Consider the following 24,803-nt stretch of genomic DNA (forward strand, 5'->3'; position numbering starts at 1 on the left):
CCCTGCTTTTCAATGCTGGTAATATTGGCATTGTAAAGAGGGGGGTGGGGCCGCAATGACCTGATCGCATCACCACGCCCACTTATGCCACCACCACGCCCTCTGCTGCACCGAAAGTCGGTAAGTATGGGTAGGTGTACGTGCCAAAGCCAATGATGACAGCTGCTCTAACGTATGAAAACAGTGAGGCGGTGTGATGTATATGTAAGAATACATGCATACAGTCACATTAGCATTCAATTAGCACAATATCCACATTACAAATGTGATTGCATGTCAGTCAGAATGAAGCCCTAGGTGGCAATGCAGATATAAATGGAATATGTGAATACTAATGAAGTATATATTTAGTACTATATTTATTACTACATTGACCTATTATGTAATGCATGGTTGTGCAGCCCACCTTTAGCAGGTCAACGGCTCTATGAAAAGGTGACAGACTGATTTCATACATATATTTAGTGACTGTCACAAGCCATCAGGAGTGTTCAGGACATCGGCTGAATCATTGCCTTCTAGTTCATTCTACTGCTTACAATATCAGGAAAAACATTCGCTCCACAGCTGCTACAGAAATACTTGGGAAATAGTTGTTCATCACTGTTCAAACACATAGGGATCATAGGTAAGTGGAAAATGCTTCTGCAACCGTTTTCCTAACAGTTTGTCTATGGGAAATTTCCTGTAAAGCGGGAACAATGGGATAGGAGATGTTTTCTTCCAACATTTCTCCTGGATCATCCAACAGAGAAACCATCAGTTATTAAAAAGAAAATGCACAGAAAATGAAGGTACATCCTCAAGTTAGAAATCAGTATTCAGGCCTTTAGAAGTCACTGTCATTTTCTGTAATGTAGCAGCATCTGTTAAATATTAAATATGATTCCCTGAAAACAGTAAGTGAAAACAAAACGCAGAGCAGTTCTGCAATCTGGGGAGAATTAAGTACAGTAATCCTTCTAGTATAAAACATGAAGAATAATATAATTTTGTAAATGCTATTATTGCGTACATTAATACATGCTGTGTATGGGAAATTTGCCACTTCACCATTGCTGACCATAGGCACATGCCTTGTGTAAGGCTGTATCATTTATCTGCTCTCACACTTGTCTGACCCTTCTGTGCTCTTTTATTTAGTATGTGTTTAATATTCCTATGGAAAGTTACACATAAACATGGCAAAGTCATACTCAGTCTGACTTTATACAGCAGTGTATTGGGTTTGAATGGAAGAAAGGAAGGTAGGATAGAGGTTTGGGGAGAAGAGTACAGCTTCAAAGTCCTGCTGTGTGGCGTATAATAGAGGAGGCGTGCAGTTGACCGCCACAGCTGGCTCTCTGCATATCGCATGTGGTTTGTGTAACATCTGGATGGGAGAAGATTAGTAGATGGACACAGAAAATGACGGAATATTTATATTTAGCATTAGGAACATCACCAAGACAAAGCCAACAGCAACCGCTGCAATGCAGGAATCATCACACACTGGGGCAAGGACACAAGAGTAATCTCAGACAATAAGTAGCACTTTGAGAGGTTAGAATTATAGGTAAACTGCCTTTTTACAACACCCCTAGTGGTGCATATTAGTAGTTTTCACTAAAGAAAATCTATTGCTACGCCATTTGCTATCCTCATCTCCACATTAGTGACCGTTAAGAAAAACAAGCTGTCAACATGTAAGGAAGTGTGACTGCGTGTTGTGGCTGAGCAACAAAGAAACACTAAAACATTATTAGATACTGCTGTAATATATGTATTGCACTGCGCAAGAGCATACTAATTTACACTGGCATTTGGTGCCAAAATCTTGCACACATAAGTGTAATTACTTAGCAAGCAGAAAACAGCCAGAGAGACAAGAAGCCACTGGAAGCTGTTGGAATTTCCCCACAATGTAACTATACCACACCAATCAAGGGCTAGTACAAGTAATAAATATGATACAGGGCCCTGGTACTTTCAGGGGTGTGGTCTAATGTAAGGTACAGTAGCATGGCCATGCCTCCTTACAAAAAAAAAATATTTGCTGCTCTGTGTGCCCCTCAGCCAGGTACAAAAATCCAGGTGGAGGGAGGGCACGATGCCTGTGTACCCGCTACTCACTCCCCCTCTTGTCAACCCTGATATGACGAATGCCTGCAAGTGAACGGGTTCTGCTGGATTGTAATATGAAGAGCCCACATAAATAATGTAACTTCATACCTGCCACCTCCCAAATTTTGTGGAGTCCTTTGGGCTCCAGGGAGAGCATCAGTGCCGTAACTAGGGTAGTGCGACCTGTGCCAGGGCAGGGGGCGCTGTTTGGGTCTGTTATTTGCAGCATTTTAGGAAAGTTAATACAGGCTGAAAAACAGCATATGAGTGGGTTCCTGTGACCAGATGTCCTTATTCTGCCAGGCAGTGACAGATTTTGTTGTACGGGACAAATGCCTCAATGGGCTTAAAGCTTTTACTCTATATAAAGATGGCGTAACCTGAAGGAGCCAAACTTCATTTTTTGTAGCTTGGTACATAGGGGTCAGACTGGAGTCCCCAATGACAATAAAGGGTACTGCAGTCAGCATTGCTAATTGACCTTTTTGCACAAGGTTTTTGTGAAATCTCCTGCATTAGGCTATTAGTACATAACACTTCATAAAATTATGCAGAAACTGGGTGGTTTCTAAATCATTTCATGAAAAAGCCGGGCCCCAAGGGTTTAAGCTCTTCGATCACTTAACTGACAACTCCCCCTCTCCCCCCCAAAGAAAAAAAACTGGTCAGAAATTTTAATTTTTATATATATATATATATAATAAATGTAAAATATTTCCCATGTCCAAAATTGCCTATCACTCCCCAACAGGGGCGTCGGAATGATTTTATGTTGTGGGGGGGGGGCAACATAAAATCATTCTGGCTCCCTCCCCTTCTCCTCCCCTCAACTTCCTGCCTCTTACCGATGCGCACAACGCGTACCCAGCGCAGGGACTCACTGTAGTGGCGGAGGTGTAATGTGTGGTGTTTTAACATAAAGGCCGCACATGACACCTCGGTGCGGTGCAGGGTCCATGCAGCCTATTGCACAGCCCCATACCATCCACAGCCACTGCACCTTTAAAATCTTTGGGGGGGGGCCAACAGCCCCCTTTCCCCCCTTTTCTGAAGCCCATGCCCCCCAATGACAATAGACTCCCTCAGTGGCAATTGCACTCTTTAACATTACCCCCTGTGGTAAAAGCAACACTGTTTTTGAGCACCTCCACCCCGACTCGGTGTGTTACATCCCTGTTTTTCTAATGTGCAGAATGAATCTCCTCTTTAAAAGGCAGGGGACGCAGCGGGGCAGCGCAATCGCATGGGATACGACCTTGTCAGCTGAAGCACAGCTGGCTGCGGTCACATCCCATGGGACCACGACAGTTAAGTGGTTAATACTGTCAGTACTGGGAGCTTTTTTTTCGGTACCCAGTGCTCTGCAAATAATGTATTTACTATCCCCTGGCATACCTTATATTAACTTATCGATTGCATTGGTTGGGATGCCGTCGTCGGAATTCTGACCACCGTGATCCTTAGCGCTGACATCCCCATACCCAACCCGGTTAAATGGGTCCCAAAAAAAATAACCCTAATGTGTATGTGTGTGACCATGTGGTAGGGAATATAGATTGTAAGCTCTACTTGGGCAGGGACTGATGTGAGTGGCCAAATATTCTCTGTAAAGTGCTGCAAAATATATGTGCTATATAAATAATAATAATAGGAAATGAAAACACTTTGATAATACATGTACATGGTGTCAAGTGCCGCTAGTCCTTTTAAATATGCCATCGGGATTTACTTCTCAGTGCCGTGGTGGCCATATTAGCCACATGAGGCAGATCTACAGTCACATTGGTCGATCTCCATGTGTCATGAATGGTTAGTCAAGCATGCCTTATACACAGTAATACTAGGCAATTGGTGTCTGTGGTCACCCACCGCACACTTACCGGCCACAATATGGGCCTGATTCAGAGCCGGACGCTCTTTTTTTTGGTTGCGGCCTCCTTGCCGCTTGCTAAGCTGTGGGTTACCACCCACAGCTTTTACGGGCGGCCAGGTGATGGTCGCGACCATCGGGGCTTTCGACGAGACCCTTGTGGTAGGGTCTCGTCCGTCGCAAGGCCCAGAGAGCTTCCTGCTCTAACAGAGCAGGAAGCTCTGCACTGACATCACTGGTGATGTCAGTGGTGCCCCTCCCACAAACGGCAGGTGTTCCTTCGGGAACGCCTCAGTTTGTGTAGCCACCCCCCGCCCCGCCTACAAAATGGGCGAGCTGTCGATCACCATCGACAGCCGCCCCTTTTGTAGTCAGTCCCGGAGCGAGAGAATTTCTCTCTCGCTCCGGGGCTTGCGCATGCGCAGTACCCCACCATCGACCCGCTTGTCTGAATCAGGCCCTATGTTCTGGGAGTGACCCAGATCTTGTTCATATGGCACTCCAACTGAGCTGTAGGCTCATTGCATATGTGGCCATCTTAGGGTCAGAGCAATAAGGGTAGATATGAAAGTTGTCATAGATATTCCCTGTATATTTAAGTGTTAATAAATAAAATAAAATTATAGCTTGGTAGACTATGCAAGTGTGTTCTCAAAGATGATAGACAAGTAGGAAATGTTATCAATATGATGCAGAGAAAAGAACTCGTTACAGGCAGTAACTGTAGTAACAATAATTTTTCCTGGACATAGTAAACGTATAATTTTACCATTCTTGATTTTTACTAATAATATGTTTGTATGGATTATATTTATGTATATGTGTTTTAAAACTATTATGCAGTAATGCTGACAATGAATATGTTGTTTGTAATAAGATCTGGCATAGAAGTGATTTGCAAAGAACATTTTTGGAAATTTAGTTAGCAATGTTTTTCCACCGCACCTCCCTCCCCAAGTGCTCTCTCTGCTTTATACTGCAGACATAGTTCCAGAATTCCCCTGGGTAACCCTTCAGTGTACAACCCTAGTACACACTTGGAACAGATGTGATCAGGAGAAAACAAGAGAACAAGAGACATGCTAGAATAGAGAAATAAAGCAATGGGAGAGGAATAGGGGTGGTGGTGGTGGGATTGTTTATAGGGTTAAATCATAAGGGGATAGGGTAAAAGTCACTTGAGAGCGGAATACAGGCAATGATTGTCCTTAAGGGATAGTTTACCATAAACTGCAGCTAAATTCATGAGAGGCTGGTGATTCATTGTAACACAGGGTTTCTCTCCCTCCCTTCATCCTCTCTATCTTTACTTGGCCAGGCCTGTGGAATATAAACACTTTATTTCTCTGTATACAGTCTTCTCCTGAATGAGGGGACCACATTCTCTGTGGGGGCAACTGCTAAACGTGTATCCTATATACACTCACAGCTTCAGTATATACAGTACAGGTCTGTCCAAAGACCTGCAGAATACATGCATGCATAAGGCAAAACGACTTCACAACTTTTGGGAAATGAAAATTAAAAGTGACAGTTATATAAATATTAGATTCACACTTTGCATGAGCGTGGATAAATTAGCCACTGCGATACCATATGCAGCCTGAGGCCTCATAGCATGCGCTGAAGTTAGCAGTTCCTGAGTGAGGTCTGACCTGCCTTAACTGTGCGTTTGCGTCCGATTTACTGGATGTTACCGATTATTTCACTATGTTGCCTCAGTATACGGATGTGTGTAAGGGGAAGTGGGTGTCCTTCTGTTAGGCTGCGATCACAATGCAAATGCAATCATTTGCATATCACAGCTGAGATTAGCAACTGCGCTGCGTATGTATTAGCAGAATAGCGATCCTTGCTGAATCACGCCCCGAATTCCAACAGTCTGGAGGCTGGTGCTTAGAATGCCAAAGCTGGAATCCAGGGCTGGCTCCAGGGGTTAAGCACCCTGTGCCGGCTCTTAAGAGGGCGCCCTTACATCGCGCGTGGCCGAAAATGGGGTGTGGCCTAATTACCATAGGCCACACCCCCAAATAATGTCAGGCTGGGGGGAGCCTCACTAGCTAGGCTTCCCTCAGCCCTCCCCGTCACTGAATGGATGCCGCACAGCATCCATTCAGAATCTGGGGTCCGGCACCGCCGCACAGCTGCGGCGGTGGGGGTCCCCAACCTCCCGATTTGACCACTCGCGGGCCACTTCGCTGTAATCGGGATGTTGGGGAGGGGTGCGCCCTCTATGGGTGGCGTCCCTGTGCGACCGCATTGGTCGAACACCCCTAGAGCCAGCCCTGCCGGAATCCCAACGGTAAGTACTGGGATTAGGGTGAGGGTTAGGCATGAGGGGTTGAGTTAGGCTTAGCCACTAAGGGGGGAGGGTTAGGTTTAGGGTGCGGAGAGGGGGAGGTTAGGTTTAGGCACCAGTAAGAGAAAGTTAGGGGTAGGGAGATGGGTTAGACTGCTGACCAATAAGTGTCAGTATCCTAACCCTGTTGGGATGCCGGCGTCGGGAGTCTGACCACCTGGATCTCAAGCGCTGGCATCCCATAGCCAACCCATGTCAGAGTGACACTTGTTTAATTTAACCAAAGCAATTTAGCCCTTTGGCTCATTTCCCTTTAACATACTCAACCTAGGAAAAGTATTCTAGACACAAAATACAGCCTTAAATACTTACCTGGCATCGTCACATGGAATGCAAGCGCAACCAGCTGGGCTTTGGCTGACACAGTCGCATGGTGCACAATGGGTGTCCTCTGACTGCCTTGTAGCAGTCTGTGATCGCCAACATCACTGATGGAATTGTGCCCCAGAATGCCATGCAAACGCCATTCTGGAGCGCATGTGATGGGGACAAAAGTGTGATGAAGCCTTTGAGCAGAGATCAGCTGCAGCAGGGTGGACTGATCATCACTCCCCTCTGTAACATGCTCCGCTGCGCTCTGCATTTGGGGAAGTGGTAATGCCTCATGGGGTTGGGGCTGGAGGTTAATTTTCACAATGGAGGGGGGGGGTTATAATGCCCTAGTGAAATAAAATTTGTTGATTGAGGGATTTTAAATTGCCCTCACTGGGAGAAGAGGAAGTGCATGTGCAAAAGGGGATCTATTACAATGGGGCAGAGGGGTTTACACAACTGGGAATCTATTACCACTAGGGGTATAATACTAATGTAGAACAATTGCCACTAGGGCAGTGGATCCACAACTGTGCGCCGCGGCACCCTGGGGTACCTCGGGACACTTGCAGGGGTGCCTCAGGTTGGTGGTCCAGCACCAAATAAAATTATTTATGGCCAATGTAATATAAATATGTGGACAAACAGAAACGCAAACCTGTCACCCACCACATAAATTAACCTAAGGATGACAGGTAAGCACAATTTACTTCACTACATTTTTTTCTGAATTTCTCAGTAACAAAACTTCTGGCTTAGGAGTGCCGTGAAAACAATTCTGATACATTAGGGCTTTGATTCAAAAAAGTTTTGGAACCACAGCACTAGGTGGTCTATTGCCAATGGATAGTGGAAGTAATTTTACAATTTTTTTCAATAATATGCTTGAATTGCTTTTTAAAAATTAGGTTTTTTTAACTTAAAAAAAATTGGGCCAGTTGGTAAAAAACAAATTCTCAGTAAAGTGGTTAAAAATTCTAGTTCATTGACTAAAATTGCCTCAACTGGTGGGTAGAAAGTTTACTAAACGTGTCATAGTCAATAAACGTAATTGCAGTGTTGGATATGAAACAAACAAAGGTATATAAGACCTTGCCACGTCAGCTGCAGATCCATTACAGTGAATTTGTGCATGTGTTAGTGCCACCCTGTGGAGTAGGTTCTGGGCAGTATGAGCTTATCAACTAATATGCTGAAGAGCAGTATGAAAACATGCAAGGAGCAGGGCTGCTATCAGAAATTGTGGGGCCCGGGACTGACAAAATAGTAAGCCCCCCTGTGACCAGATGGCTTCCAGCCCGAACTCCCGATCACAGGTTGGGGGGTTCGATCCCCACTTGACCTTGGGGTATCAGGGATTCCCACTTACCTTCAGTGACCACCTCTCACTGACTCTACCCACTGCGCCGTGGGCGTAACGATGCTGCCATCACCGAGCTCCTCCTATTGGCACTCGGAACCGCTTTAGAAAACCCAGGCTCCTACCTCGGCACCTGGAACCGCTTCTGCTGCGTATGCATTTGACAAGCTGCGGCCACACCCCCTGATTGGCGTCGGCTGATTCCTCCTGATCCCTCGCAATGGACCAGGTCTGCATGGTAGCTGGCAGAGGGCTTGAACGGAAACACTGAGCTCTTACCCAGAACAGCCGGAGAACGGAATAGCGTTTGGCGCAATTCTGTTGGTCGCAGGATTGAGGCAATTGAAGTCAGGCAAGATGTTTATTGCTCAAAGTCTTAAAAAAGACCTTCCTTCAAGTTGAAAGGGAATAATCAGCATACAGGAATCTTAACAGCAGTTCTTCTCCATAAAGGATTTTCAAAGATGTACAACATACAGGGCTCACAGGCCCTCTTTTTATATCATTCTTACACACAATATCACAGGGGAGTAAATCCGCCCTGGGTTCCTCTCAACCAATCATGATTCCTTTAACAACATATTTCATTTTAAAGGAGTCATCCAATTTCCTCCTTTCTAATCCACCCAAAATCAGTTGGCTTCCTAAAGCATAAATTGAGTTAGCATATACTGTCTTTCAGAAGGTAAATATAATGCAAATTTCAAGGACATTTGCCCTTTTACATATCTACAACTAAAAGCAGTTTTGGGTTTCCCAGTTTTAACACCTTCTGGGTTCTTAGGAAGTTATACCCAATAGGAGCTCCTTAAAAAACAAACACATTTTTTTTTTCCACACTTGCTGGGTATTGTACACAGAGACACAGAGGAGCCTTCCTAGCCCGCATTTCAATGAAAGTGATGTAAACGAAGGGTTTGGCCATATGACACTATTCACACCTTCACACAGCAAGCTCCCATCCAGGTCTCACCTGGAGTTTACTGACCACAACAGGTCTTTCTATTCATCAGACTGCTAGGAAATGACAATCAGCATCTAATTTCCTGCAGTCACAAGCTGGTCATATCTTTTACAGGAATATTCAAGAAGTGCATTTTCCTTACAAAATATACATGTAAAATCATACATTTTAAATACATTCACATTTCATGCGTGTGCACAGCATCAGGCTTTGCACCCTGCAGCACTGTAGCCCAGGACCTGCCGTCCTGGCTCAGTGCTTCACATATCATTTTAAATACGATTTTATTTTTTAAACACTTGGCGCCTAGCGCAGAGAACACATTTACAAAGGGCGCCTTTTGTCCCTTATAAAAATGGCGCTCCAGCACGGGGGTTAACCCCTTCAGTGCCGTGGTTGCCATTATACACGCGGGGCCGGCCTCCGTCCACACCCCCCCCCCCCCCCGGTTCTTAATCCCAGTCTCAGCGCCCTGCTGCCCAACCTTTTTTCCCACTTACCTTATTTCTGTGAAGAAGGATCCCGCTTTTTCCACCAGCACTGCAGACGCTGCTCCTCTAGATCTGCGGCTCCTCCAACGTTGACATCTCCACCCAGCAGCGCGCCGTGACGTCATGATGTCACGCACGCCGACCTCTTCCATCTCTTTCTATTTCCTAATGGGGACCGGGTCGGTGGGTGGTAGCAGCCGTGGCCAGGCCCCCTTTCTTCTCTTCAAGGGGGTAGTTCTGGTTGCAGGCTCTTCAGTGGCAGTAGCAGGCGGACCCACTCCCCCCCCCCTTCCCGTTTAGCCAGGGTTGGGGGCCAGGGACTCCAGTCCCGGCAGTCCCCCTCCTCCGATGGCGGCCCTGAGAAGGGGCATGCCTAGATAAGAAAAATCTGGTAGAAGCACAAAGTATTATGGGCACGGGTTTCTGTAGAACTGTAATGTTTGTAGGTGTGCATACAGTACATAATAGCTATAACATATCCAGTAATTGACATTAGATGCCAGACACTAATCATTGTGAAAAAATACAACAGCAGCACATTAGAATGATGCCGACAGTGTGATACTCACTATAACTTTGCTTCAGCAAAACCATTATGTAGCTGCAGGCATATTAGAGTTAAAGTTCACAAAAAGTTCAATTCTATATTGCATTGGCCATATAATAAAGATACAATTCTACAGATGCTAACTAATCACACATAATCACTTACAATCTTTGTTTAGCGATGCCTGCATATGTTAGTAATTGGTATAACACAGTATATTACTTATTTATAAAACTGTATGTATTACTTAGCTTAATTCTTATCCAGCAATTGTATTTTTTTTTTAACCAATATATTATTTATATTTATATTCTGTGCAGGACCATGGGTTAATGGTTTGATATTGTAGCAGTAGCCTGACATCCTGCTGTCTGCATGCCAAAGTCTGTTGTGGTGAATGAGTCAGGCGAGAGTATGTGTGGATGCCTGTGTCAGGGTTACCGACAATCTTCCAGGAGGAGGCAGCCAGATCAGCACAGCAGGGCAGCGTGATGCGAATTTGGGGGCAGGATAGGGGCGTGACTGCGATTGCGTCATCGTGGCCATGCCCCCACTACACAATGCCGAGATTACAGGCATTTCAGCGCGAATCGCGTCATTGGCTCCTCCGAACCGCCCAATTACAAAGGGGAGTGTGGAGGGGTCTGCGGGTGGATGGCGCCGGCCTGGAGATTTGCCCACTATTTCGGGGGCCCGGGAGCACCCGACTGTTTAGGAGAGTAGGCAAGTATGGCCTCTGTATTCCTAAATGTACTTGATAATGGTCAGCTTGTAACTCATATAGATAAGTAGCTGTATTAAAAGAAAATATCTTTGGTACTAAAAGCCTCATTCAGAGATGTACGCAAACCTGATGGCCTGTGCAGAATGGGTCCTGTGTCGTTGCACACAGTGCCCCCTGAGCCGTAGTCTGATTGACAGACTGCAGCCTTTTGGGGGCGATACCGGCCTCCTTTGCGAGAAAATGGGGGCGCCGCCCCTGCTTTCTGGGAGTGCCAAGGCCAGGGACTTTCTGGCCTCGGCTACGTAGCTGCGATCCCCATTCTCAGTAACCTAGGGTTACTCAGATGGCCAGATGATCCAGTGCTACATTTTAGGATGCAGCACTCAGATCTGCAATGCTGTCAGGAGGCATCTTTTCTCCTCAGACACCTCCTGCTGCATTAGCATATGAAAGCATCACATCTGCGTCCAACTGCATCCATCTCTGAATCGGGATCTATGTGTCTTATATTAGGCAGAAGTTAGCATAAAAATTCATTTATGTACAGACATTGAAGATCTCGATAGTGGGAGGGGGGTTGTTGGTGTGGATTACCAGAAGGGAAGTGGGCACTAACTTGGCATAGACAAGTGAATGATGGTAAAATGAGCCAATTATGGCAGCTTAATATTACAGTTTACTCACTAGTGGCATAATATTTTGTAATGCAGCAGTTCTCAAAGTGTGTGTCATGACACCTTATTGTATGTTGCGAGTTAATGCCAAGTGTGTCACGCAGAATGGTGCACAATGGGGTTCAATGTTGTCCACAATGTCTCGAGTCACAACTATGACAGCGGGGTGAAAGGCCAGGTCCTGCGCGAGGAAATGCACTTGAGTCTAGTAGAGCAAGAGGACAAGAAGTTGCTTTCCTGCTCTCCCACCTGCTCCACTGGATACATGGCACACCTGTGATACTGCATTGGCATAATTTCATCAGTAACATCGGCATCATCCCGTGGTTTTCAGGTGCCACATATTGATTCAGGGTATCATATGCCCCAGGGGCATTTTAAGAGAGGATGGGGCCCGTGTGCATATTCAGTGCCCCTCCTCTCTTGTGCAGTGCAGCGTAGCCACGGTGCAGTAGATTCTGTCTTAGTGAGAGTCACCGGGAAAATGGCCAGTGCCATTTTCTCAGAGTAAGTATAAAACTATATGGGTGCAGGGTGTGCGGTATTGGACCCCCTGGACCCAGGGGCCCGTGTGCACCGCACACCCTGCACCTATTATAGATACGCCCCTGATACGCTCCCTGGTTTCCATTAGGGTCAGAGAGGTGCTGCTTTCTGCAGGCAGGCAGCCACAGAATCATAGACCTAGGGGTAAGTATACTGTAACTACACTGGTTACTGGGGGAGCGGGACATTGGGATTGTGTGCTTTGGGTGGGTATTTTGGGATGGAGGGGTAAAGGGTGTTATTAATGTATGTAAACTTGCTGGAAGTGTATGGTGAGAACAGGAGGAGTTTAGGTACAGTAGGTGTGGATAGAGTTGGGGTAGGTGTAAAATGAATGGGGACAAACAGGAGTTGGAAGTATGAAACATTTATATACTAGTAACTAGTTATAGTAATTAATAGTTGTAAATAAACTGGCACTTAATAATACAATAAGTTATATGTGTATAAATAAAAATAGGGTTCAGCTTTGCTAACTCTTAGAGAAGCTGATCCCTTTTTGTTATATGTATACACATCATGCTTGCCTACTTTTGAAAAAGTATTTCAGGCAGACTGTGAAAGAAACACCTGTTAGCGCAGCTGTATAGTGAACATGTACTGCTACATCTGAGTGGTGTATTATAAAATTGATTTACATCCAAATGTAAATGAGCCCAAAAGCAGTTAGTAAGATCTACTCGTTGATGAAAACACACTGATACTTTTCAGAAAATGCATGTAGCCATAGGGATGATTGTGCCTTATTACCAATGCAGGGAAATGATACTAATGATCCCATTTGAATGTATATATCTCTGGTTTTTTTTTCTTATACAATAGCTTCATAATGGGGGTAAGGTGCAATCAGGGAGATTGCTAGACTCTTCAGGGAGTCATGGAGATTGCTACTATTTCAGGGAGTGTTGGCAAGTATGATACACATATACACTTACTGTGTGAAATAGTGACAACCCAGTGCGCAAGACTATAAATGACTCTCATATCTACCATTGATGGCATCGGCTCAAAATATATTTACTTAGGTATGTCTAGCAGATTTTAATAATACCATAAGGATAATTAACATATACTTTTATATATTTTACATGTTGTGTTACCTCTGTGGATGTCACTTCAGTGTGTCACGACAAAGAAAGATTAAGAACCACAACTGTAGTGCACAAGCAGTTAAGTTCTCATCTCCATCTTGGGCAGCTGTCTAACAATATGGTGCTCACTGCCAGCAGAAAGAACTGTCCCAATCAATCCATTAGTAGGAGCCAGAGTGGGACAGAAAGGATATAATCGCTGGCGTCTCGTGGGGGCCTGCAGATTCTGCAGACGTTTGTTTAGGATTTGGGGGGATGAACCTTAAGCTCGGGACGCAGCCCGGCAGCTGTTTGCAGGGTAATGGTGGGGAGGTGTAGCTGAGATTTAACAGGGGGCGGGACAGCTGCTTTGGACAGGGCTAATTAAATGCCAACAGCTGCCCGAGACGTTGACTTATAGACAGCATTAAATATGATTAAACTGTGGAATATCCACAATGCAAAATTCATCATTCTTCACTGTTCTCAGGGTTACATCTTGGCCTAAATACCAATTTTGGAAGTGACTCTGTGCTCTGATGTTGCCTTTTCTATATAAGGATTCAACTTCATGATCAGGGTTTGTCCAGCAAAAACAATCAAATTGCCAATAATTATTAACATGCTGTAATTCCACATATCCAGATTTTTAGCATACTTTTATTATTCCATTATTTATAATTGTCAGGGATCCAATAGGTGTCCCTGATTGGGCACTAACTATGGTCAGAGCCAATGCCTGTATCCCCGGAACTGGTACTACACTAGTGTCAGGGGTGCAGTCATGCAGATCCCCACGTTCTGATGTAGTGAGGGCAGAGTCTAATATAATACAATGACTATTCTATCACTCTGCCACGCGCTGCTGCTGTGCGAAAATATGCAAATATAGCATACGCCAGGATATGTATTGAGAAGCCTTCCAGGACCTTTGCCAATCCAAGTAACTGCGTACACATACACAGCCTATGTCACATATATTTGTATAATCAGCCACCTGAGTAGCCCTATAGTTGTGCAGAATGCCCGTCTGAACTGAGATGTCAGGACCACATTACCTGTGTATGAGATCGCAATTGTAGGCTAAGACACTCCCAAAAAATGGATGCAATATGCCTGCATTTTTGCCTCCACTCCTGTAACCACCCCAAAGGTACCTGAACGTCAATCACTTTGCAAGAAATCCTCATTGAGGCGGTATCACTAAGGTGTCATGACACATGTGCAGTGTGACATTGTGTACATATCTGAATCAGGCCCACTGTATCACATTTGCACAGGCCCAGTGACATAACCTACCACTCAGTTAGTTGTTCTCCCCCTGCTTCTAGCAATAAATCATAGTTATAGCATGACCTTAGTGATATAATAGCTTGTTCAAAGACAGGGTTCACAGAAGGAAAATGCAGCTCCCGACTCCAAATTAGAATTGATCCCCCAAATCTGTATTAGATTAAAAGGCTCCCATACGTTTTATCAGCTTCCCCCCACCATAGTGATGTCATGATAACTGGCTGGCTTGTTAATTAACCCAGGGAATATGTCTGTTCTGCCCAGGTAATTTTTAATCTGAGAACAAATAACTGCAAATAGGGCCTGATTCAAAACGGATCGCTATTGCTATGCGATCGCAGCTGCAATTACGCATGCAGTCTCACTGCGAAAATATGCCATCGCAGCCTAACATAAGGATGCCCACATCCCCATACTAACCGTAATACTTTGCAAGTCTGCAAAATCATCTGTAACATTGAGTACCATCGGAAACCCCCATGTCACCATCCCAAATGGTCACTTCCTGTCACTCTGCGTTGGGTCTGCGTAGTCACTGCGATCACAGTCCTATCGCAGTGAGACCTTCACGCACGTGCACTGCGATGCATATGCATGCACAGAATGCAACAAACAGCCGTCTGTGTGTGTAATCGCAGTTGCGATCGGTAATGAATCAGGACCATAATTTCTCTTGAGTATTCGCTACTTGAAATATGGTATGTTCACATTAACCTCTATTATTTAAGCTATAAAACGAATGGAAACAAGACTGTGCTGAGATGTGTGATTAGTTAGATACCAAATTTCTTCCAAACCATACACCTTAGTCACTCCCAGACCGGCGTATAGGCTTCAGGTATTTTTCTATAATTTTAGGGAATTCTAGCTGCTATAGAAATATAAATTTTGTGTCAAAAAAACAGATAAAATATTGTAAGGTATTTGATCCTTGTTTATGTTGGTCACATCATTTGCTTAGACAGCTGTTTAGACCCAAGTAGGCATCCTCCCATCATCTACTGTATATGCAGACATACGGTAGATGAAAAGGCTTTTGTCTACCCATCCTGTCCAGGTAATTGTATTTTCTTGCTGACAGGATACCATAATGGAATGTACATTTTAATGACACAAGAAAGATAGAAAGATATTACAACAAAAGGGCAATCAGATTACCTGCCCTCAGTGACTTTACATTTACAAAACCCAGTTTATTTATACAGTTATCATTTGAGCAATAGTTGAATTATTATTAATTGAAGATATTTTCCTCTCTACAATGCCCTAACAGGCCTGTAACAGGGGCATATCTATAATGGGTGCAGGGTGTGTGGTGCACATGGGCCCTTGGTCCAGGGGGGCCCACACCCTGCACCAGTGCTCAAAGTGTGCCGGCATGAAACAGTATGTCATACTGGCACTTCACTTTGGCACCCGTCCGGCGCTGGGACTGTCACTGTCCTAGCACCGGTCAACAAGCAGCTGCTTGCTGATTGTTTAAATATGGCTCAGGCCGTGAGCCATGATTGGCTTGCAGCCAGAGCCAATCAGGGGCGGCTGGCATATTGACACTCGTCCGGTGCTGGGACTGTCACTGTCCCAGTTGCGATCACCATGTGGCTGCCCCTGATTGGCTGCTGGTCCGCAATCTGTCATTTACTCATGGTCGGCACTGATTTAAAAATGCCAGTGCCACCAAGGACAAGCCAGGATTGGGGAAGGGTAAAAGGAAGGGAGCACCATGGCCGCGATCACCAGGACAGAGCAAGGTGAGGTGGGCGGTGTGCTGTGGGGTGAGGGAAGGTGTGCTTGTGGGTAGGAGGAAGTGGGGGTATGAAAATCTCAAGGGACTCAGGATTTGGGCATGCCTAAGTAAACCTTTGATACTTCCATACCCCCACTTCAAAATTTCCACTTTGACTACTGCCCTGCACCCATAGTCTTATACTGTCCGTAGTGCTGCTCTGCAACGCCAACCCGTCATTGCAGAGCAGCGAAAATCACTGGGAAAATGTCGGTGACCATTTTCCCAGAGACTCGCGCATGCGCAGTACTGCTGACCCCGGGAAAATGGTGCAGTCGCCATTGTCCCGGAGACCTGCGCATGCGCAGTAGATTCTGGCACTAAGACAGAATCTACTTCACCGCTGGACCACCGGAGAGAGGAGAGGACTCACTGAATCTGTACACGGGCCCCCTCTTCTCTTAAAATAACCCAGGCTTATATTCTCTACAATAATCAAGATTTTTTTTTCAATTCTGAACTGAGATTGTAAACCAAGAGCAGATGTGTATCAGAGCACCCATCCCCTTTTTTAAATCATTGCAGAAATCAATCTTCCTAAAGTACAATATTAACTGTCATAAAGTATTGAAAGCATCTTATGGGATCTATTTAGTAAATTGTGTACAGTGGTCTACATTATCATCAGCATTTTGTACCTTTATTCACATGTTTGCCATACTTATCAATAAATAACTGCCATGATAATTCTCACCACAACCTCCTGTCCCGGTGAAGAGAAATCTAAAAAATGTTCTTTAGTGGCTGTCTATCACAAATGCAAAATACATATGTTTGTAGGCTAGTGTGCATGCTAGCTGCCATCAGATGCTGTTCTGTGACGACTGGCCAGGGAAGGAGCTAAGCAATAAAATACATTTAGGTAGAAATCGTACAATAGAGTAAGACAGAGATGGCATTATGAGAGAAGTGGACCTGCACAGCCCGCATTCTTGGTTATGGGGGCTACAGGAACACCAGCAGAGCAATGAAGAGGCAAAGAGAACTTTTCATCGTACTTTTCTAATTCGTATATACTGAGAAAAAAAATGTATGCTTTCACCAGCAAAAAATTATGTGTTTATATTTGGGCCCTATTCTTAAGACATTCAATGTAGAATGCAAATATTCCAAAATACGGAATATTCCGATATCCAAAATACCCTTGGTCCCAAGCATTTTGGATATGGGAGACTCAACCTGTGTGTGTGTGTATATGTAATATGTATATATATATATGTTTGGGGGGAGTCCATGAGATTGGCTGGTGTGGCAGCCAGAAGGGTACTCATGCCCAGTGTTTGGATTATATCCCAGTATGGAATTGTCACCAGGGTAGGAGGAGTCAGGTGGCCTGTTAATGGGCACTGACCTTTAGATTGCTGATTGTCTACAATTATAAATTGTATTATTATCCAGTGCAGCATAGAGTACAAGTCCTGGTGCGTTCTTTGCCTTAAATGGTTAAAACTGTAATTTTAATAAGTAAAAAGCTGTTTAAGTATTCTCACCACTGCTTGGTACTGTGTGAGTGATGATTACCTGTTGTCACTTCTAGAATCTTAAATAGAAAACATTGCATTAATTAACTGTAATGTTTCAGTAAAGAAAAAGATCTGGAACACAAACTGTAGCTATTTTATTGACTAAACCACTAAGACTGCAGACTGTATGTACATATATATATATGTAGACCAGAAAGCTATCTGCCTCTCTGTCTCACAAATTCCAAACACAATGGCACTCATAATGAATGCCACCAGACTAAGGCCCGTAATCAATTAGAAGCGAAAAATCCGTTGCCGGACTTTTCGCCGTCATCACTGGTTTTGGATGCGAAAATGTATCGCGCTCGTACCTGCTTACCCCCGTATTCAATTTAAAATCAATGAAAACGGGACCCGGCGAAACTTAAATCGTCGAAAAGTTTTGGGGAAATCAGCCTGACACCCCCCAAAAGATATACTGACATGGGGGAATCACTCTGGATACCCCCAAATAGCCCTGCTGAAGGTATTTGGCCATTTTAAATGGTCTCAATAGGTGCTTGTTTGCGTGTATTAAAAAGTGGTGAAGAATATCATTTTGGAAAAAATTTTGAGAAAATAACTAGTCCCATCAAATTTGGGGTATTTGTAAATGGGTGCTAGAATATTTTGAAGTTGCTAATGTGACGTTTTAAAAAACTTGCTAAATCCACTTGCCGCAACCACCTGCAATCATAAAAACACCTGCCGCATACTTGGGGACCCCCTGGAGTCTATTTAGCTAGTTTTTAACTTTGTACCCCAGCTTTTGTTTTTTTTTTGCCCCCAAAATGAAAGTACTTTTTTGGGGTGTTAATTATTTTTAAATTTTTTTTAACACAGTTTACCTTTGGGGGGGCTGTCCTTAGGGTACTGGGTGGTTTTCCCACGTTTGTACCCCATAACCCCAATTCTGCACTTTTTTCCACCTGCTATTCATAGGCGAAACTTTTTCGCCGGGTCCATTGCATTGACTTTCCGCATAGGTGAAAAGTATTTGGAATTGAATACGGGGATAAGGTGAAACCGGCGAAAATAACGTCATCGGCAAAAAGTATCGCCGAAACTGACTTTTCGCTTTAATTGAATACGGCCTTAAGCAGTGAAGAGAATTTAGCCATAGCTTTGTTATTTTTCATCATAACCTCAAGAGGAGGTGTGTGCCAGACAGCCAGTGGCCCCAAAGGGCTATAGATAACCAAAACAAGAAAGATGGATCATGTATACCATGCCCATCCAAACAGCCACCTCAGATAACCAGGGACTGCTGCATAGGGCATGTCCGAGAGTCGCCCCCAAACATAACTGTATAGTCCTCCTGATTTTTTAAAGGGACAACCTTTAACTGCAGCACTGGTTGTTACAAAACCAACTTGAACGACTTCACATATGTACAACTGCATTCATTTATTTTTTTAAATATGCTATTTCCACTTTCTCTTTCTTTTATTGTTTCTTTTTATTCATTTATTTATATTCATTTTTTTTTTCATGTTTTTTTAACCATAGACTATCTCACCCTATCTCTTCCCTCTCTCTCTTTAACCCACCTATGCCAGGCTTCCTAAAGTTCTCATTTATCCCGCCTACTTCCCTTACATGTGTAATTACACCATTTCTGCTCCTGAACCAATGAGTCTTGCAGAGCAGCACTATGACACGTCAGACTCCCAGCTGTGGTCATGACCTGATGTCTGACTCTTATAGGGTGCTTTTTATTAAAAATGTTAAACAAACAAAAAACTGCAACAGGCCTGGCAAAGTGATGGTTAACATTGTGTTTTATTATGTGATCCTTTTATCATTAATTAAAATAAATGAACATAGCAAATTTGTCAAGCCTGAGGATTTGTCTGAACCCGATCTAGGTTGTAAGTCTGGAGCTGGGTTGGAGACTATGGGGTATATTTACTAAAGTGCTGGTGTTTACAAGTGGAGATGTTGCCCTTAGCAACCAATCAGATTCTACTTAACATATTAAGATATTAGCTAAACTCTGGTTGCTATGGGCAACATCTCCACTTCTAAAAACTTGCAGTTTAATATTCGGATCCTTCACATCAAGTAATAAGGAACTAAGGCCCTCATTCAGAGCCGTACGCTCTGAGCAGAGCGCACGCTCTGAATGAGGGCCGGGCTCCATTTTCATGGAGCGTCCTCCTGGACGCTCGTATAGCTGTGGGTCACCACCCACAGGCTATACGAGCGTGCATTGTGATGGTCGCGATGGTCGAGACCATCGCGACCATCGAATTTGCGAGCCGGAGCCTGCGGTTGAGTTTCTCAACCGCAAGCTCCGGAGTGATTTTGGCTCTATCAGAGCCAAAATCACTCCCACTGACATCACTAGTGATGTCAGTGGGCCGGCTTCTGACGGGAGGCGTTCCCGTGGGAACGCCCCCGTCAGGGAGGCACGCCCACCAAAGGGGGCGTGCTGTCAATCAACATTGACAGCACGCCCCCTTTGATCGGACACAACGAGCGAAGGACTTTCCTTCGCTCGTCGCGTCTGGCGCATGCGCACGACGGAGCTCCCTCCGTCGTGCGCATGCTCAGTCCATAACATCGACCCACTTGCGAGCGGACAGCCGCTCGCTAGTGGGTCTGAATCAGGCCCTAATACAGGACTGATGTGACTGATAGTTCAGGAGATTTGCTAGATACAAGTGGCACTGAAAGATAATTTGAGTACCAACTTAATTTTGGTTTCTATATATATATCTTTTGCTACAATAAATTATTATTTTTAAAATATTACAATAGTTGACCTTTAACTACTGTATTTCTCCAGATTATCATCCCTTCAACCTCGTGACATAACCTGGGTGACTGTTAATGCTTGTACTTCAATTTCAAGGAGATCATGTTGCTTTCATAAGTGTTCATTATATCTGAAATATGCCCCGTACTTCTTATGAACTCAAGAGGTCTTTACTTATTTAAGCTTATTTTTGGTCATAAGAGCATTTATTTTCAGAGTAAGCCATTTGAAGGCAGCTTTAAATATTATTTTCTCCTGCAGGTGTCCCATTAGGGGATTTGTTGCTAAAAAGCTTTGGAGTGGGCTGGTCTGGTTTTGCCAACCATATAATTACTGTTTTCTTTCAGTTGTTTGAATATGTTGAAGTCTGTGAATGAATAGAGAGTTACACGATAAACTGGTCCCTCACTGGAGAGTGTAAATATTCATGGCTTCCTTGCAGTCCACTCTCACACATTTGTAGAATGATCTAGCTGCACCTAGACTAGGCTGCAATGCGCTGCAGAATTATTTTATTATAACGACCATTACTGCTTTAATAATTTTTTCCCATTTGTCACTTTAACTGTTTCCCATGCATTGTTTGTCATATTGCTCAGTCCGATATTTTGCAATAGCATCAGTGTCTGAATAGGACACACACACTGGCAACAGAACCAGTTTGGGACGAATGTGCCAATCTCAGGACACTGGGACTGTCCCAATCAAATCTGAACTGTTGGAAAATATGCAGTTGGAAGATGACATGACAAACAGACTAACTACAAACAGCTAAACTGACAGACTTTAAAATGAATGTGACCTGCATAAGATCCATTGCATGCAAACAAAAATTCCTTGTTTAGCTTTGCTCCTAACTCTAATTGAGGCCCTATATGTCGCTAAGGAATACTGGCCCTGAACGCATATAATATATCCACTAACACACATAGGACCTGATTCAGACCCACTTGCTAGGATGCGTACGCATCGCAGTGTGCAAACCAGTGTGAAAGATCGGGAAGCGTTCGCTCGCTGCGAATAGACAGCCCAGCAGAGTGAGTGACAGGAGAAGCCGTTTGTGGGTGGTGACAGGGGATGGCCATTAACAACGGGGGAGTGGAGGTGCGAACACAGGTGTGCCTGAGTGTCTTAACGTCATTTCAGAGGCGTGCATAATTAACAGGCAGCGTCATAGTACACGTCACCTGGTTGTATTTCACACTGAAGTGATCGCAGTGCTTGCAGTAGTGTATAGTCAACCTCAAGCGCTGCGTTCGCTTCCGATGGTACCCGATGTACCGTCGGTTGCATACACTTCCTGGAGATGACATGTGCAAGTGGGCGTCTTAAGACAGGCTGGTGGGCGTCTACATACACAGAGCGATCGCACGCCAAGACATAGTGGGCGTGCTTATGCCTTGCCGCGTGATAGCCTGCCTTGCTGGGTGTGTGTCGGATTTGCATATGCTGGGTGCGAGCGTACGCATCTAGCGAGCGGGTCTGAATCGAGCCCACAGTGCCATGTTACTCTTAAGGGCATAAACAGAGCCAACACAAGAGCCAGTCAAGTGCAGTTACTGTGACTAAATTGGACACTACAGCAGAAAACCAGGGACTTTATAAATATACCCAATTGATTAAACATCACAAAACACCTTCCCTTTCACATGGGTGGCAGCCTATCTTCATAGAAGCCAGTATACTCTTGGTGAGCTCTAGTATAATAGTAAAGACTATGATGATTAATTGTGCACACATATTACGGTTAGATTCGTACCAGAAAATCATCAACAACAGCTTATCTTTTTAGATGTGTATTGGTGAGCATCTGGGCTTTCATACACTTCCAATGGGCTTCTCAGAATGACAATTCATATAAAGTAAAGGATCACCAAGAGTATAATATGTACAAACAATTTATTTCACACCACACATAAACATTATAAAATATGCATTGGAATATAATTAACACAGATTATTTGATTAAAAACCTCAGAAACAAGTCCAACCAGGTCCAAAGTAGGAAGGTGTCCAATATCACACATATAACGCTTTTCATACTTCAAGACTTCATCAAAACACTGTGGTAGCAGGGCAACAGTGACATGACATCATCCCCCCACCCCTTCCATGGTCCTCCTTCTCCATGGACCCGTAAGGGATTTACCAAAATTAACAAATAAGATTAATGTCTGTTAAAAATGATTCATTATACGGTATTTAATTTATTGATGTTCTGACATGATACTTGCACCTTCCATGGGGAACTGATGTGTTACACCAGATTTCATGCCTCTCCTGTTAGGACACTCATACACTATTCTGTGTTTCCGTATTGTAGTCCTTGAAAAAACACAGTGAGGTGGGAGGGTGCGTTGTAGTAGAGGAAATGTAGAGCAGTCTGGAAATTAAAGGCCAATTCTTCCTTCAGTTATTTTTATCTTCCAGGCACATTTGTTATTTTTTTTACGTTGTCCTTGGGTCTGACAAAGCTCTGTACACACTGGGCAATATATCGGCCGTTCAATCGAACAGTGGATATACTGCGAGTGCGCCGGCAGGTGTTTACCACCGATATGTTTGTGAACAACGTCGTTCACAGACATATCGCATCGCTGTGCAGCACAGCAGATGGCCGATATATCCGCAGATATATCGGTACATCTGCTGGTGGTTACAGGTGACCTGCCGATCGCCCGTACACATGCAGTGACCCGGCGGTGAGTGACAGCTCAACTTGGTTGGTTAATTTAAATGCCCACCCAGTTGTGACCTCAGGTCTGACATACCGGGCGAGCAATTGGTTAAGAGTATATGCACTTACCAATCGTCAGGTCACCAAACAGCCGACCCGTGGACCTATGGACCTAGCATGTACCCAGCATTAGTCTGTGAATTGTATACAATTGTAATTACACAACATATCTAAAAACATCAAAGAGAAACAGAATTGACTTTAAGACAATTTGCTGAGGGTGTGTTGTCCTTTTAGTGCTGATGGGCCTATGCAGAGTTGAACGCATGCATGAGAACAGAGGTCCTGAAGTAACGATGCTCTATAAGTAACATTAATTAAAAGTCAAATATATCACTATTATCATTACAGCTTCTTATGGCTGGTAGGAAACGCTTGTCACATTTATAGAACCTCAGACTGGTATTAGTCCTTTTATTTAAAGTTTGTTCCAATGATTAAAGTAAAGATCCACAGCTAGTGCTGGAAGGCTCTGTAATATATCCACTACTACCTTTGCACAATCTACTTCCCATTTATGATGTGATATGATTTGGTCCTCCAAACTATTGCTGACAAAACATGCCATTATGTATTGTTTCCATAATATTTAAATCTGCCCGAAGTCAGCAATGAACAAAGGATTTTGACACAAAAAGGTTGCTGCTATATCTGGCCAGGAAAGGGTTCAGAGTGAAGAATAATAGCCTAACTTTCCAATCTCCTCCCAGAGCAGCAGAATTCCCAGATCACTGGGTAAGTTACATGACTCACTAGGTCAGATGTCCCTGCACAACCCCCCTTACTCCCTTTGACATAACTCATTTTGTAATCAAAGCCAATATCCTTTAACCCTTTGCTTCCCTAATGGGCTTTTGCTACAAAAGACATAAAGTAACAGCTGAAGTATTCCAGAGCACGCTACATAACAATGCACGCTGTTATCCATAATATATTTTGATGCTAATTAAGGTGTATATTTTACAAGTATTCACATTTGTATAGAAAAATCACGAGGCCATCTAACTATAAGACCACTATGTATTATTCAGGACAGGCTGATAATAATGAATTGATAATGATGAGCTGAGTATTACTGTGATCTTGCTGGGTGGTTCCAGTCAATAGACAGTAAAAAGGTCGACAATGTCTAGATAAACAACAGATGTTAGATAGGCAATAGGTTGACAGGGTCAAAATGTCGGCACATTAAAGGTCAACATGGATGAAAGTCCAAAAAATGGAGCGACACCAAAAAATGGTCGACTAAACAAAATGGTTCACACTTTTTTTTTAGGGTTAGGCACTTACCGGAGAGTTCGTGTTAGGCACTAGAAGGGACAGTTAGGGTTAAGGGTTAGGCAACAGGAGGGAGGGTTAGGGTTAGTCACCAAGGGAAGGGTTAGGGTTAGCGTGAAGATTAGGGCTAGTTGACTCATTTTGTGTCGTCCATTTTTGTGTCAACCTTTTGACCATGTCGGCCTTTTGAACCCGCCTACCTTTTGTACCTGTCAAACTTCATCCATGTCGATATTTACTGTGTCAACCATTTGTCCCTATCGACCTTTTGTACCTGTCGACCTATGGTCTGTCTGACATCTGTCTACCATTGTCTATCAACTTTCTCTCTATCTTTTATACCAAACCCCTTGCTATGCATGTTTCACATAAACTTGAACTTCTTTTGTCTTGCTATGCCCTTATTTTTCTATCCAGGTTATC

The 24,803-nt window shown here is 43.9% G+C and overlaps 1 protein-coding gene across 3 annotated transcripts in view; it reads right to left on the reverse strand.

The window, feature by feature from the left end:
- Positions 1-24,803, reverse strand: part of SEPTIN9 (septin 9) — a 293,528-nt gene that overhangs the window by 82,731 nt on the left and 185,994 nt on the right. The gene's annotated exons all lie outside the window — the stretch shown is intronic.

The sequence above is a fragment of the Taudactylus pleione genome, unplaced genomic scaffold (genome assembly GCF_031769625.1).
Source record: "Taudactylus pleione unplaced genomic scaffold, aTauple2 ptg000851l, whole genome shotgun sequence".
Lineage (NCBI taxonomy): Eukaryota > Metazoa > Chordata > Amphibia > Anura > Myobatrachidae > Taudactylus > Taudactylus pleione.